Source organism: Canis lupus, chromosome 16 (genome assembly GCF_011100685.1).
Source record: "Canis lupus familiaris isolate Mischka breed German Shepherd chromosome 16, alternate assembly UU_Cfam_GSD_1.0, whole genome shotgun sequence".
Classification (NCBI taxonomy): Eukaryota; Metazoa; Chordata; class Mammalia; order Carnivora; family Canidae; genus Canis; species Canis lupus.
In genome coordinates this window covers 14676059-14692380 of record NC_049237.1, presented here as the reverse complement: position 1 = coordinate 14692380, position 16322 = coordinate 14676059, and the positions used below count along the sequence as shown (strand labels likewise).

General features: G+C 42.3%; 1 long non-coding RNA gene across 1 annotated transcript; it reads right to left on the bottom strand.

The window, feature by feature from the left end:
• Window positions 1–14258: 14258 nt before the first annotated feature.
• LOC119877094 lies at window positions 14259–16261 on the bottom strand. Its single transcript, XR_005371297.1, has 3 exons — window positions 16123–16261; window positions 15322–15381; window positions 14259–14286 (listed from the first exon to the last, which is right to left on the bottom strand). It is a non-coding gene; the product is annotated as an uncharacterized LOC119877094 (long non-coding RNA).
• Between the last annotated feature and the right edge of the window lie 61 nt (window positions 16262–16322).

Sequence of the window (16322 nt, the reverse complement as noted above, 5' to 3'; positions counted from 1 at the left end):
CGGAACTCGTCAGGTTCACTCCTTAACTCGCAAGATTCCAGCGGGCAGGGACGGAGACGCACTGGTCACACAGCCACCCACGACCAGCCTGGCAAGTACGTTCCTTTGCTTATTCAACCTGCCACCCACCAGCCAGAGGGGCCTCCTGTGTCTTGGATCTCACCTGCCCTCCGAGTGCAGGGGCCCATGTCCAACCAATGGAGAGGTCACTTGTTACCGTTCTGAGCGGTGTGCAGTGATGTCCCACTGTGGTTTCCATAACGCGTCCCTGATGGCTGTGTTGCTGGGCATCACCTCCTGTGCTTCGCTGCCATCCCTACCTCCTTGTCAAGAGACTGACTGCCGTCTCTGCCCATTTTGTGATTGGATCGCGCATTACTGTTAACTTGTAAGGTTTTATCTATTCTAGATACTAGTTCTCTTTGGAACATATGGTTTGCAAATTTTTTCTCCCAGCCTGTAATCTTTTCATCCTGGTCACGTGGTCCTGCACAGAGCACGAGTTTGAGTTTTTGATTCCGCTGAGGTCCAATTTATCCATCTTCCTTTTGGATGGTGCTTTTGGTGTCAAGCCTAAGAACTCTGGCCCTAGACCCTGAAGAGCTTCCCTTTTTCCCCAAAAGTTGTGGTTTCACTCTTTACACTTAAGTGCAGGACCTACTTAGAGTTCATTTCAAGGTGTAAAGTGTAGGTCAGGTTCATTTTCTGAGTGTGCCTGTGGATGTCCAACGGCTCCAGCACAACTTGTTGTTAGACCTGCCTTCCTCCACTTAAGCGCTCTTGCATGTTTGTTGAAAGTCGGTTGGGCTCCTTTGTGTGGGTCCATGGCCAGATTCTCTGTTTTGTTCATCAGTCTGTGTCTATCATCCCCCGATACCACACTGTCCTGGTTACAGTAGCTACCTAAGGCTTACCACAGCCTACAGTTTGCAGAGCAAGACACACTCCCCAGTGTCGTCGAGCCAAGGAAAGAACCTCAATCCCACCATGACAACATGTGACCCGGGGCAGGACTCTTTCTACCAGAGCCAGCCAGCTGGTCGTGTCTAGGGTGGGCAAGGAGTCTAGGATCTAGCAGGAAAGGGACGACCTCCCCACCAGCCACTCGTCACTGAATGGGGTCCCTGGTCAGTCCCTCCCGTGGATGTTTCTTTCCACTGCTTTGATGGAAAGACTCCCTTGTCCCCTGTTGCCAGCCTCAGGGCCTGGACCACCTCCCTCTGTTGGGTCGGGGAGTGTAAGATCCCCCCCACTGAATTGCTGTTCATCCCTCGGGTCCCACGGTAGCCTACCCTCCTCCTTCCTCTCGCTGCCTCTTGCTTTATTTCCAGGGCAAAGAGGAATATGGAGAAGCAGGTCTACTCTACTATGTCCAGGCTGGAGGCCTCGCTGTATTATTTTTATGTAGCAGATCTTTGGTTCAAACTCACGTCTTTCACCCTAATTCTCCCTCTGCATCTTTTGTGCTATAATGACTCTCAAAGACAAGTTTTCAAGCAAATGAACAGCATGACAATTCAGATCGTTAAGGGACTCCAACACCATCAGCCCCGGGTGTTGTTTCAGGGCTTCCAGATGCCATACGTGATACGTGAATGAGCTTCAATCCTCACAACATGCCAATTGTCCATGTAGACCAGCCCACATTGTTGCAAAATTCAAAAAACATCAAAAATCTGTCTTCTTTCAAGAAATGATGGAAGCCTAGGAAAGCTATGACTTGAAACCCTTGACACATATTCATTATGTAAATCTATTGTCACACCAAGTGTAGAAATAAAAAAAAAAAAGAACTCAAGTAAATCCCACATAGACCAGAATCGTAACCATGACTCCAGTGCTCCAGGCTCCCCCAGAGAGCACTATAATTAGTGTTCTAATCCTGCTACACCCCCACAACCAAATGCTCGGTTTTCATGGTGTGGTTAGAGAGGCAGCACTTTGTAGATGGGACACCAGGAGTATGGAGCTGGTGGCAGCACATCATGAAACCCCTAGTGGTGTGTGAACAGCTATTGAACACCTCAATCCCCAGGTCCCTCCTCCCAGACATTCCCCAGAAAGTCTGGCACCTCGCTTTCCTCAAAACCTCCTGGAACAGAGTTTCCAAGTGGTCAGAGACTTGGGGTTAGTAGGACCTGAAGCTATGGACGAAATGAAAACTGAAGACTTGAATGGTGAGGAACAGCAGCACACAGCTCATTCACCTGGTCCTTCTCTCACTAATTCAGCAATCCTTGAGTAGCGACTTTGAGCCACACAGAATGTCAGAGGCGCTCATGGAGCCTTAGGATCCACAGAAAGACCCAAACTGAAGAAGTACTAAACATAATTAAACAATAGAAAACACTAGAGGGACAACTTCCCAGTGCAAAGGAAACCTATGTGAGGGTCCCATATTGGCCTGGGGAGTTAGAGAAACCCACACTAGGAAGGGGAATCTGGACAAGACAGAGTCTGAGAGTGATAGGCTGCCCTAAAGCACCTGTGACTTCCCTGCTCTCAGCCATGGCGCCATCTGAGACAGCCACCCAGAGCCAACCTTCTCAAAGTCCCTCCAGAACTATCCAGAGCAGCCTTCCCAAACCCAGTCCTCCCATAGTCCATCCAGACCCACTTTCCTAAAACTTATATTACAAAAGTATAATCCCATATATTAAAGGGGCTCATTGAACCCCAATCACAAGAATCATGACAAAAACTACATGTCGTACCATTTTGCCCAAACCACGAACAAAGAGAAAATCTTAAAAGCAGCAGAGAAATAAGACAACTACACGGAGAAGGATGAAGGTAAGGGCGAGTGCTAACTTCTCATGAAGACTTCTTTGAAGACAATGAAGAAATTTCTTTACCATTTGAAGAAAAATAACTGTAAACCTAGAATTCTTTACCCAAAAAGAATATCTTTCAAAAAATGAAAGTAAAATAAAATATTTTCCATCCATACTATAGCCAGAAGAACTTACCTCCAGCAAACAGAAGAAAAATTACACCAGATGGAAATCTGGACCAACGTAAAGGAATGCAGAGCATCAGAAATGATAAGTAGATGGGAAATTATGAAGACTTAAAAATGAATTAACCTTTATAAAAGATAGCTGAATGTTTAGAGCAATAATGACAAAACTATATTGTGGAATGTATAACATATGTAAAAGTAAAATACGTTACAATAATAGCACAAAGAACAGAAAGGAAGAAGTAGGAGCATAGTGTAAGTTGCATTTACTATATGGGAAGGGGCACGATCTTGCTCAAAGGCAGGTCAATTAAAGATTTATATCATAAACTCTAAAAAACTAAATAAACCACTAAAGTATCACAATAAAAAATAGCCAATAATGTAGCAACATAAATGATATGGAATTATAAAAAAGAATGGTCAATGAATCCAAGAGAAAGTAGAGAAACAAGAAAAAGAGAACAAACAAACGGGACAGTAGAAAACAAGTAGCAAGTGGATAGAATTAGACTCAACCATGTCCATAATCACACTCAGTATAAATGGTCCAAAACCCACTTAAAAGTTAGAGATTGTCAGATCCAATGAAAAACCACAGCCCAGCACATAATAGCCACCAGAAAAATGACTTTATTTCTTTTAAGGTTTTATTTATTTATTTGAGAGAGAGAGTGAGAGGACAAGCAGGCAGAGCAGCGGAGGTAGAAGGAGAAGCTGAGCAGGGAGCCTGACTCGGACTCTATCTCAGGACTCCAAGACCATGGCCCAAGCCAAAGGCAGACACCCAACCTACTGAGCCACCCAGGCGCCCCGAGAAAGTGACTTGAAATGCAAAGACACAAATAAGTTAAATGTAAAGGATGCAAAAAGATATTCCATACTAATCGAAAGCAAGTAGTCGCACGTTAATGTCTGACAAGGTTGATTTCAGACCCAGACTGTTAGAGGGGAGACACAGAACTATGTCGTGAAGAAATAGATGTCCGATCATCAAGAGGACATGACAAAAGTCCTAAGTGCTTATGTACCTAACAGAGCTTCAGGATACATGAAGCAAACATGATAAAGACAAGGAGGTAGAAACAGTAGAGTCACGGATTTCAACATCCCTCTCAGTAAATTGATGGCGGATGTAGACAGCCCATCAGTTACAACACCGAGGACCTGACCTGAGGGACATTCCAGAAGAACATGATACTTGGCAGCAGCAGAACATACATTCTTTCCAAGTGCAAATGGAATATTTGTCAAGATAATCCATAGTCCGGGCCATGAAACAAATCTTAACAAATTGTGAAGGATTTTAGTCATAAAGATATGTTCTCCAATCACGAAATGAAATTAGGTTGTAAATCAATACTAGAAACATGTCTCGAAAATCTGTGAATGTTTAGTAACTAAATAAAATGTTTCCAAATAAGACATTGAACAAAGAAGAAACTTTAAGAAGAAATTAGAAAGGGTTTTGAACTGAGTGACAATGAAATGCACTGTATCAACACGTGCAGGCTGCCGCTGGAGCAGCGTCTGGAGGGAAACACATATCACTTAGCACCTACCCTAGAAAAGTTTGTTTAAAACCAACAATTCCAACTTCCATCTTCCATCTTAGGAAACTGGGGGAAAAAATAAAATCAACATAGTACGAGAAGGAAAAAAAATCATACAGATGAGAATGGAAATCCATGAAAAAAAAAAAGCAAAACACACAAGCAATCAATGAAACAGAAAGCTGGTTCCTTCAGAAAATTGATGTAATGAATAAGTCTTTGGCTAGATTGACCAGGAAAACCAAGAGAACAAAAAAGTCACGACAGCAGGAGTGAGAAGTGGCAGCCCTTCAGGTGATATAGATATTAAGAGCATAATAAGGGACTATTGTGGACAGACGCATGCCAATAATTCTGACAACTAAGACAAAGTGGGCAAGGTCCTTGGATGACAAACTACCGAAGCTCACTCAAGAAAAGAAGACAAACAGCCTTATGTCTGTTAACAAAATTGAATTTGTAGTAAAAACCAAGGGACAGATAAAATTCCAGGCCCAGGGAGCTCCACTGGGGGAATCCACCAATATTTAAGAAATAAAATGGGGCACCTGGGTACCTCAGTCGGTGATGCAACTGCCGTCAGCTCAGGTCATGATCTCAGGGTCCTGGATTCAACCCTCATGTTGGGCTCCCTGCTCAGCGGGGAGTCCGCTTCTCCTTCTGCCTCTGCCCCTCCCCCCACTCATGCGTGCACTCGCTCTCGCTCTCTCTCACTCACTCAAATAAATAAATAAAATCAAGAAAAAAAAAGAAAAAGAAATCAAACCAATTCTAGACAAACTGTGCAGAGAAGTGGACGAGGGCCTGCCCATAAGTGGCCGAAGTCTCTGCTACCAAAACCAAAGACATTCCCCCAAAATAAAATAAAATAAAATAAAATAAAATAAATAAATTTTCACAAGCATGGGTGTAAACATTCTCAACATAGTGTTAATAAATTGAAGCTAACAATATTTAAAAAGATAAATCACAACCAACTGAGGTTCAATGCAAGGTTGGTTTAAAATTAAACTATTGGGGACACCTGGGTAGCTCAGTGGTTGAGCATCTGCCTTCAGCTCAGGTCATGATCCCAGGGTCCCAGGATCGAGTCCTGCATCGGGGTCCCTGCAGGAAGCCTGCTTCTCCCTCTGCCTATGCCTCTGCCTCTGTGTGTGTGTGTCTTTCATGAATAAGTAAACAAAATCTTTTTTAATAATCAAATTAAATTAACAACTAGTATAATCCACCATATTAATAGCAGAAAGGAAAACGCACATGTCATCTCAATGCAGAAAAAGCAGCATCCATCCCCAGCAAATTAAAAACAGAAGGGAACTTTTTCAAACTGATTAAAGTCGTGTACAAAAACACCATAGCTAACATCACATTGACAGAAGAGCAGTAGACACTTTCCCTCTGAGATCAGTGACAGGACAAGGCCTCCACTTTTCACTGTTCTGTGTGACATTCTTATGCGGTTCCAGCCACTTCAGTAAGACAGGAAAAAGAAATAAAAGGGAGCAGAGAAAGAAAAGTCTTTTCAGCAAATCTGTGGAAACAGCTAGAGATAGATAAATACCAAAAAAGAACGAGAAGAAAAAGAAAGAAGGAAAAGGAAAGAAAGAAGAAGAAGAAAGAAAGAAGAAAGAAGAAGAAAGAAGAAGAAAGAAAAAGAAAGAAATTGATAAATTGCATCATATACAAACATAAAGTTAACCACGGTCCTAAATGTACAGCCTGAAACATCACACTTCCACAAGAAAATATAAGAAAATGTCTTTTTATTTATGTTGGACTAAGATTTCTCTGATGCAACATAAATATGATCCATAAACACAAAAAATGATAAATTAATCTTCATGAAAATGTACAACTTCTGCTCTTATAAAGAATAAAAAACAAGCCACAGATGGAAAGACAATATTTTCAAAATACGTCTCAGCAAACCACCAAAACTGAGGAAGCAAACCAAGAAAGAAAGAAAAAGACAGGAGTTCCACCAGCCAGAGAGCAAGCAGGAGAGGGGTGAAGAATTTCCCAAGACCTTGTCTTGGGAAAGGGGCTTGTCTGTCCGCGGAGCAGGAGAGATGCGTGCGAGACCGACAGTGTTCGCCACAACAGCTGCTGTGTATTGATGTATGAAGAGGAGATTTTTCCACTCAAGGATGAATTTCTGATGGTGTGATGGTTAATCTGATGTGTCAGGTCGCCTGGAGTGTGGTCTCAGAGAGCCGGTCAAACACTTTTCTGGCTGTTTCCTGAGGGTGGCTTTGGATGAGATTAACATTTAAATCAGGCGGGATCCCTGGGTGGTGCAGCGGTTTAGTGCCTGCCTTTGGCCCAGGGCGCGATCCTGGAGACCTGGGATCGAATCCCAAGTCGGGCTCCCGGTGCATGGAGCCTGCTTCTCCCTCTGCCTATGTCTCTGCCTCTCTCTCTTTCTCTCAGTGTGACTATCATAAATAAATAAAAATTAAAAAAATTTAAATCAGGCAATTTTGAGTAAAGCAAATCACCCTCCATAATGTGGGTGGGCCTCGTCCAATCAGGTGAAGGCCTGCCTAGAACAAAGGCTGACTCCCCCGAGCAAGGGAGAAGTCTGCTCTTCCTGGGCCTCCAGCTGCCGGCCTTCCCCCGCAGATTTTGGAGTCACCAAGTCTCCACCATCGTGTGAGCCAACTCCCTAAAGTAGATCTACTTACACACTTACCTCCAGTTGGTTCTGTTTCTCCCTGACTCACACGGCTGGCTTTCCAGACTGCGAGGGGTCTGTTGGCCACCGACACCCGGACTGTTAAGCCAGAGTCACACATGTTGATTAGGCCTCATCCTGCCTCACGAACCATAATTTCCAGAAATGAAAACTTGTGCGAGCCTGGAAATGGCATGTGAGCCTCCCAGGTTCCCATGCACCTGGTGCTTACGTGTTAGGAAACACCCTCACTGGCCATCGGTCTGATTCTGCGGCAGAGCCGTGTCTGCACCGCGGGTGGGAGGAGGCGTGAGTTTGTGCGTGGGGAGGCATGCGAGGGGGCGCCAATCTGTCCCTTCCACGCAGGAACGCGGACAGCACCCGAGCCTGGAAACCAAGAAGTTGCAGCAGATACTCATTCTTCAGATACAAGGACGCGGAGAACAGACAAGCATCTCAAAGGGTCCAGAGTGGCTGCATCTGGGGCCTAAGAGTTTGGGGTGGGCAGGGACCGAGCAGTGATCACGGCTTCCCTTCAAAGTCCAGAGCTTTTGTCCTACAAATTATAAAGTTACAGCTTATAACCTCTTGGTGTCAGTTTATTAAAAAAAAAAAAAAAAATCAGTCGACCAGATATCTGAAACCGCCACATGGAAGACACTGTGCTGGGCTCAGCGGTAGACAGGCAGAAGTAAGAAGAGAATTAATGTCCTCAAAAAGCTTCAGAAGATTTAGGCATTTTCAACCAGAGCAGTCAAATATCTGAACCATGTAATAAACAGTATCAAACAACTGAAAACAATAAAAGTGATACAAAAAAAAAAAAAGAATGTGTAACTGGATTGTCTCTGGTCTTCCCAAGACACCACAAACTTAACAAATGCATTTAGGTTTTACTAAAAACAAAGCAAAATCACCTAAGTCCAGAAAACACTTTTCGTTTCATTTCTTTTCTTTTCTTTCTTTTCTGTTGTCTTCATCAATTTATATGAACCAAATCCATTGTGAAATGAGAGTAGCAAGTATCTCAGAGGAAATCGTTGCTTAACTGTTGGAGGTTAATGTGTGTGAAATTAATCTGGACCTGAATTTTGATGTGATATTTGTATGGAAAGGAGAGTTATTTTTTAAGGTGTTGGAGCCTAGAGCTGTACTGGGTAAACTATCATATGAATAAAATGAAAGCATATTATACCTGCTGAAAAAAAAAAAAAACAATACAAAAAACCAAAAGTGCATTGTTTGTTAGAATTTTAGGCTCATTAGGAGAAAAGATGACAATGCTTCAGACTGGAACGTTTCCCTCCATTTTGCATCCATCCACACTACACTGAACACAGCTACAACCTCGTGTGACACATCTCTGCTAGAGAGGAAAATGTAGCTTGGTATCTCGATCACACAGATATTAAAACAAGTGCATTTTCCTCTCTTTAAACTGATGATGACCTATGGCTAATCCCCAAGCCTATTTCACTGGGTGACAAAAACTAAAACCCTATCAGTCATGCATGAACAGCTATTTATTTTGTTTAAAGCCGTCAAGTATTAAAGATATGAAACACAATAATACATCTAGATCTCTTCAGTCTAGAAAAATATATCATTATTTGGATGACAGTTCTAGCATACTCGGTACTGCACAAAGGCTTTCTCTAGAATGGATAAAATTAACAAATAGCCATAAGGAAATTAAGATTATTTTCAAAAAGAAAATAACACACAGCAGTAAACAGAAAGAGGAAAACTCACTTAATAGAGGATGTGCTGGTACTTAAGACCAAATGACAACTTGTTTCAGAAAAGCACAACCTTTCCTGGAATTAAGACCAGGGAGAGGGATCCCTGGGTGGCGCAGCGGTTTAGTGCCTGCCTTTGGCCCAGGGCATGATTCTGGAGATGCAGGATCGAATCCCACGTCGGGCTACCGGTGCATGGAGCCTGCTTCTCCCTCTGCCTGTGTCTCTGCCTCTCTCTCTCGCTCTCTCTCTCTCACTGTGTGCCTATCATAAATAAATAAAAATTAAAAAAAAAAAAAAAAAAAAAGACCAGGGAGAAACCGGCCCCTGGATCTCACAGGAAGATCTGACCTATTTTCTGGAGCGGCAACCTGAGCACTATCTTAATAATACAAATATGCATTTTATAAGGCCACTTCTTTAAACATCCTTAAGTGCACGTCATTACCACAAACACTGGGAAGTCCATTCTGCCTTAGAAAACAAAAGCAATAAAAAATAAATTTATTATTAAAAAAAAGAAAACAAAAAGAGAACAAAAGCAAGGCAGGGAGGGCAAGGGGCTCTCCTGCGAGGTGCTAAGGCCAGGGGGAGCGGAAGCACACGAGGAAGGGAAGGCAAGGAACGTGCGCTCAGGCCTGCAGGGCAACCGCACAGAGGCCCAGAGGCCCAGAGGCCCAGAGGCCGGAGCCCCTCGCAGCTCCTGAGCACTGGGCCGCAGGAGGAGCAGGGCCGCCACTGCTCCAGGGAGGCTGCGGAGCCAGCAGGCGGGACCCGGAGAGAGGGATTTCCATCCCCTTGCGGATGAGCCCCGAGAATGAACTCTAAGAGGTCCAATCCCTTGCCAAGAAAGTAAGGTGGAAACTTCAGCCAACACATGAGGATCTGAGAACCCGACCTTCTGGACCACTGACACCTCTGTTCACTTCCACCAGGAACGTTCATCAAGTCGCAGTTAGAAAACACCCATTTCAGCAAGAAAACACTTGTCAGGAAGCAACCAAAGAACATTGAAATTACCCACTTAATTGGGAACTATTTCCTAGACACTGACAAGATAGCTTTCGTGGAAGATATATACTTATCTCTGTAGGCACCTTAATAAGTTGTGAGTTTAAATCAGTAACATATAAAAGGAAATTTTCTAGAAATAATAAATAACCTTGGTTTTAGATGAATTGATGTGACTTCTATTTTCCACATAGAAGTGATCGTTTAGCAGGGCTATATGTCTGTTCGGTCCTACTTGTTCACAACTAAACCGTGGCAAATGATCACAAGATATTAATTCTATTCTACCCTGGATACTGTCTGCAGATGGAGAAATGGGAAAAGACAGAAGAAACGAGTCCTGAGCTCATGCAACACTGAGGCAATAACATAGGCCAACCTGGGATCCCTGGGTGGTGCAGCGGTTTAGCGCCTGCCTTTGGCCCAAGGCGCATCCTGGAGACCCGGGTTCGAATCCCACGTCAGGCTCCCGGCGCATGGAGCCTGCTTCTCCCTCTGCCTATCTCTCTGCCTCTCTCTCTCTCTCTCTCACTGTGTGCCTATCATAAATAAATAAAAAAAAAAAAAAACATAGGACAACCTCTCACTCCTTAACATAAGCAAGCCGAGGTGTAAACATAAGCATATGTTTTCCTCCATTTTGGCTCGAGAGTTATTTCTGGTATAAATATTTTTTTTTTACAACAAAAAGAGCCTATAAGCACTATTTTTCTTAAAATGGGCCATCATTAAAAAAAAAAAAAGGTAGAAAGGGAAAAAATACTGCTAACCATTGGGGTAAGAGAAGAAATGAGAGGGGAAGACCAATAAGCAGTGGGCGAGTCATGGTGACAGTGAGCCTGAGGCCAGCAGGAATAAAGTGACCAACAAGTTTTACCAAGAACACTCCACAGACATCACACATCAGATGGTCACTCAACAAGAGGAAAATATCTCAATGCATCCATGAGAATAAGGTACCCATTTCAGTGGTAGAACAGAAAACGGTATTTACCCTACAGACATTCATAAGGAATAAACACTGAGGAAGATGACGAACCTTTTTTTTTTTTTTTTTTAAGTAGACTCCATGTCCAGCAGCCAGCATGGAGCCCAATGTGGGGCTCATGAGATCAAGACAGAATCAAGAGTCTGAGGCTTAATCCAGTGAGCCCCCCAGACACCCTGATGATCTTTTAATACAGAAAATGAAAGTAATGATGACAACTTAGCCAAAGGAACACAGTTCTTTCAAATGGACAATCAAGTGACAATTCCAGGAGTTAAGCTCATACTCTTCTGATAGGAAAATTTTGAATCTCTTTAGATAAATGTAATTCAGAATATTTATAAACTGTATTATCCTCTCATTTAAAGGTAACCTAAGGTTTTGGGGTGCCTGGGTGGCTCAGTCGGTGAAGTGTCTCCCTTCAGCTCAGGTCATGATCCCAGGGTCCTGGGATCCAGCCCCACTTTGAGCTCCCTGCTCAGCGGGGAGCCTGCTTCTCCCTCTCCCTCTCTCTCTCTGCCCCTCCCCTGGTATACTCTCTCCCTCTGATTAACAAAATCTTTCAATAAATAAATGTCAGTGAAGTTTCAAATCAACCCAAATTACTGTTAGCAAACTTGCAAAGACAACTGCATGTGCACATTGGTATGCTTTTTTCTAGGAATGTTTAGGTTTGGGATACTTTCATGTTTTCAGAAAAAGAGTTATGTTTCCATCTAAACCGAAAAGCAGGGAACAATGATGCTTTCATAAAATTTTAACATTGCAATACAAGCATTTCTGAAAAAGGAGAGAAAGGAAAGGAGACAAGCAAGACCCTGAAACCCTATAGGGTATCACGTCTGGTCGTCTGGGCCTAATGGTTTACAGCAAACCAGAACCAGGTAGCAGAGCTGCCAGTACTTCTATTGCGCAGTGGGCCTAGGTAACACCTGGTATGGATAAAAATGGGGGGGGGGGGGCAAGATTTTACTTATCATAAGATCAAAGATACTATGAAAAGGAAGATGACGAATCACAAATCCCAAGTGTCTGGTAAAAAGGAGATAGAGCCAGCATCCATGAAAAGAGCTCAGGGATCTGAAACAGGCCTAGGGAAAACCCATTCACCTGAACAAAAGCCCTGACCAATCCTGGGCTCGCCCTGGGGCCTCAAGACTCCCCATGTCAACCACCACACACTCTCTGAGTTTTACAACCTGAGTTGATGCCTCCCAAATTCTTCACTAAGGAAATACTAAGGTTTTTATCGAAGTATTCATTAATTAACAACTTGAAAGAAACAGGTACATTTCCCATGTTCTGAAATTATTTAGGTCTTAGACTCTCTGACACGTGGATCCAATTTAAAATCTTCTAGTGGAAAAGGTGGTTGGGGCGTTAAAGCCCCCTGAGACGCTGTCAGGCAGATAACTTTGCTGGCCCCTGGACACCACAAACTCGGATTTCCAGTGAGCCTTTTCCCCTCCTGCTATTTACAGTCACTCAGAGCCCAGCTGACCTCCACCCAGGGAACCAGGAATGCCATCTCCTTCTATTAGAATATGCACCTGACTCCCACGCGAGAAAAACTTAGCAGGGCTGTTTCAGCGGTGTCATTGTGCAGAGGCTATTTGCTCGATTCCTATGAGCAAACTCAGTCATAAAGATACTTTGGCTTACTATATTACAAACAGAATTACTCCTTGAAAATAAGAAACTTTAGAATGAACTTGCAAATTAATTGAGTCTATTATTTTGGAATGTGAATTGAATGTGGTTATATTTAGTTCTTTATATTTAAGTGTACAAGACTTCAGAAATACAGGAGTGTACTTAGTACCTTAAAGTAAGTTCATACAAATTTAGGGACAAAAAAAAAAAACATGTTCTTACGCGAGCCGTCATTTCAGGTGTTCATGAAGTCAAACATATATATTTGAAATGATCTAACTTTCTGTCTAATGACAGTCATGCAGACAAAATTTACTGGTTCATCAAACTATAGTGCAAGTATATGAATTTATTTGTAATAAATTATCATTTTTGCATATATCAGTCAAAGCACAAGGCCTAAACACTTGCAACCAAAATGAATTATTAATTTAATTGTCACAAAATGAGACACCTAGGTCTGGGAAATGAACAAGGGGTAGTGGAAGGGGAGATGGGTGGGGGGTTGGGGTGACTGGGTGATGGGCACTGAGGGGGGCACTTGGCGGGATGAGCACTGGGTGTTATGCTATGTTGGCAAATTGAACTCCAATAAAAAAATTAATTGTCACAGCCTATTTGGCTAAGTTCTATTACTATTTGTTATAATATGCAATGCATAAGGGGGAGAATCAGATTGAAAATCTAAAAAAGTAAACCGATTATTTTGTCCTGGAGAAATTAAAATACAGCAAGGTGACAAAATTAGAGCCAAGGCATTAATGTTTTAAATAGGTAAAAAAAAAAAAAAAAACAATGTTTACCTTAATTTAAAGAACAGTTGTGCCCAAAGGGAAGGTTCAACCTGCTGATAAAGAGTTCCTTTGTTTCCAGATACCATGAAAAGGTCTCAATTCCCTCTCCGAGGTAAAGGAGAGTGGAATGGGAGCCCTTTGGCGCTGGCTTTGCTACTTGACTGTGACTCTCCCCAGCTAAGCAGGTCTACTGGGAGAGGACACTGCTGCGGGGCTCTGGGCCTTCTGACTTGGTATTTTTGTGCAGAGAGAGGGAGCGCCCCAGAAACAGGTGTCCTAAACTAGAAGGCTTCTGAAACACAGAGGTCTTTGAAATAACAATTCAATGGAAGATGCTCAGTTGAGAGGAACTCAACAGCCTGGACTACATGGGGGTCAGGACCCAGAAGATGGTGTATTTTCCCTCTTGAGGTTCCTTTCCTGATGTAGAAGCAAAACCGGATTAATGCCAGAGAAAAAGCTTAGCACCTCTCAAAGGGTAGAAAGACATGCCATGTTTCTCTTGCCTCAGTGTGGCCTCCCTCTACGTGTCAAGGGAGGAAATGAGCGGACACCAGCAAGTGTCCCTGGAGGATACAGAAAAGGTCATGGGAACCAAACAGTACATGTGGGCTCTTCCCCCTCCTGTCATAATACACAAGAGGTGTCTACTGTATTTAAGTCCTTGGAGATAAAAATATGTATCAGGTAATGAATTATTCATTGTACGAAATGATGTGAAAACTTATTTAACCTTTTTAAATTCCTAAATAAGGGTTCCCTGGGTGGTGCAGCGGTTTGGCGCCTGCCTTTGGCCCAGGGCGCGATCCTGGAGACCTGGGATCGAGTCCCACGTCGGGCTCCCGGTGCATGGAGCCTGCTTCTCCCTCTGCCTGTGTCTCTGCCTTCTCTCCTCTCTCTCTCTCTCTCTCTCTGTATCATAAATAAATAAAAATATATATACATTAAAAAATTCCTAAATAAAAAGCAAAATGATACATTTGAGTTCAAAACATATACTAGTTACACAGGAGGGGAAGGATTTTCTTTTCAGTAATCATCTGATCTGTTTTCATTCAAAATTTATTTGGGGAACAAAATATACGAAGTACCTATATGTAAAGATTCTCAAGGGGAGATAATTAGTACAAGAAAGGACAATGGGATTAGAGTCAGAAAAATAACAATTCTAATATTCATTAATTAAAAACACTAAGTTTTTATTAAAAAAAAAACACTGAGTAAGTTACTACACATTCCTCAATCTCAGTCCTTAGATCTAAAAACCTGGAATAATGCTGCACTGCTAATAACAACTCAAAGTGATTACTGAGATCATGCATGTGAAAGCAACAAAAACACAGCATTACAAATGTTTTGCTTCCACTCCTTATAGACTCATGAAACAAAACTTTGACAAGTTCCAAATTAGAATTTAAGTGATAAAGAATTTGTTGAATTTGAGGAATAATGCGTTCAGGATATGTTAAATACATAGAGTTTGGCTCAAATTAAATATAATGCTGCAAAGAGAAGACCAGACATCAAAATATAAGGAGTAGGCATACATAACGCTCAGTACTTTGACAAATAGTCACGCCCAAACTAACGTGCTAAAGAAAAGACTAGGCCTGCGATAGAAGAGTCAAGCTAAACTGCTTGTAAACACAGAAAATATTGGTAAGAGCATTTTACATTTTTAAAAAGGCAATGAAACATTTGTAAATAAGGAAGAGGTCCTTGGAGGTCCTAAGCTGCAGACTTGTACAACAAACTGCATCATTACTGACAACTTAAAAAAGTACTAAAATCCTAAAGTTTCCAGGAGTGTCTACAGAGTTTCAGATACCATCCCAGAGGATCCGGGGGTAAATATCCTCTGTCATTGAAAGAAAGAGAGAGGAATTTTCACTAGCTCTGAGTTGTACATTTTGCAGATTCAAAAAGTTTGGAAGTAGCCATACTCACCTGAGAGCTGACATTGCTCTGTCTCTGCTCAGCTAATAGAATTCAGTCCATGTGGTGAAGCTAATTATACGGTAGCAGGAGAGAAAAAAAAGAAAAAGCCTGGCAGTTGAGGACATAATCACTGTGGTGTTATTTCTCACGACTCGGCAACCATAGTATTACTTGGGGGAAGACACAAGATGTATTTCTTTTTTAGTATCAGCAATGTTTAATTCTACACTGAGAATCTGAAAATACTGTTTAAAGTACAGGAAGAAATACACAAAGTTTACTTTTACATCATTATTTTAACTCAAACACATGTGCAGAGGTCAATCCCCTCCGAATAAACTTTTCTACTGTTTCAACTTTATTTCACAATTTCACAAATTCAAAGTCCTTCAAATTGTTGCAAATATTTTTAGAACAGAATTTTCAGAATTCAAAGGACATTAAATGTTTGTGGAAGAGTGGTATGAAATGTCCTATTCAAGGACGGAGCACCACAGACGCAAAACCTGATGAACCGGGCAGCTCCGGGGCTCAGTGGTTTAGCGCCACCTTCAGCCCAGGGCCTGATCCTGGAGACCCGATAGGTCCCGCGACCGCTCCCGCAGGGCTCTGCGGCCTGCTTCTCCTCTCTCTGCCTGCGTCTCTGCCTCTCTCTCTCTCTCTCTCTGTGTGTCTATCATGAGTAAATAAATAAAATAAAAAACACGATGAACTGATGTGATAAGCATTCTAGAGGTCACATCATTAAACGAGGCCTAAAATGCAAATATAATTGTGTTTGTTACATTTTTAAAAATGACCGAAAATTACCTTTCTTTGGGGTGCCAACTCCATGATTGCCTAGTAGAGGTGTATGTAAGTGCTGATTCATTACAAAAGCAACCCTAAAGAAAGAAATAAGCATAATCCTAGAACTAAAACATGACTCTCTGCTAAGAACCTGTGCATGAGTTAAAAACAGGCATTTATATGCGGATATGACCCGAAAATGCACATTGCAGGGGTGCTCC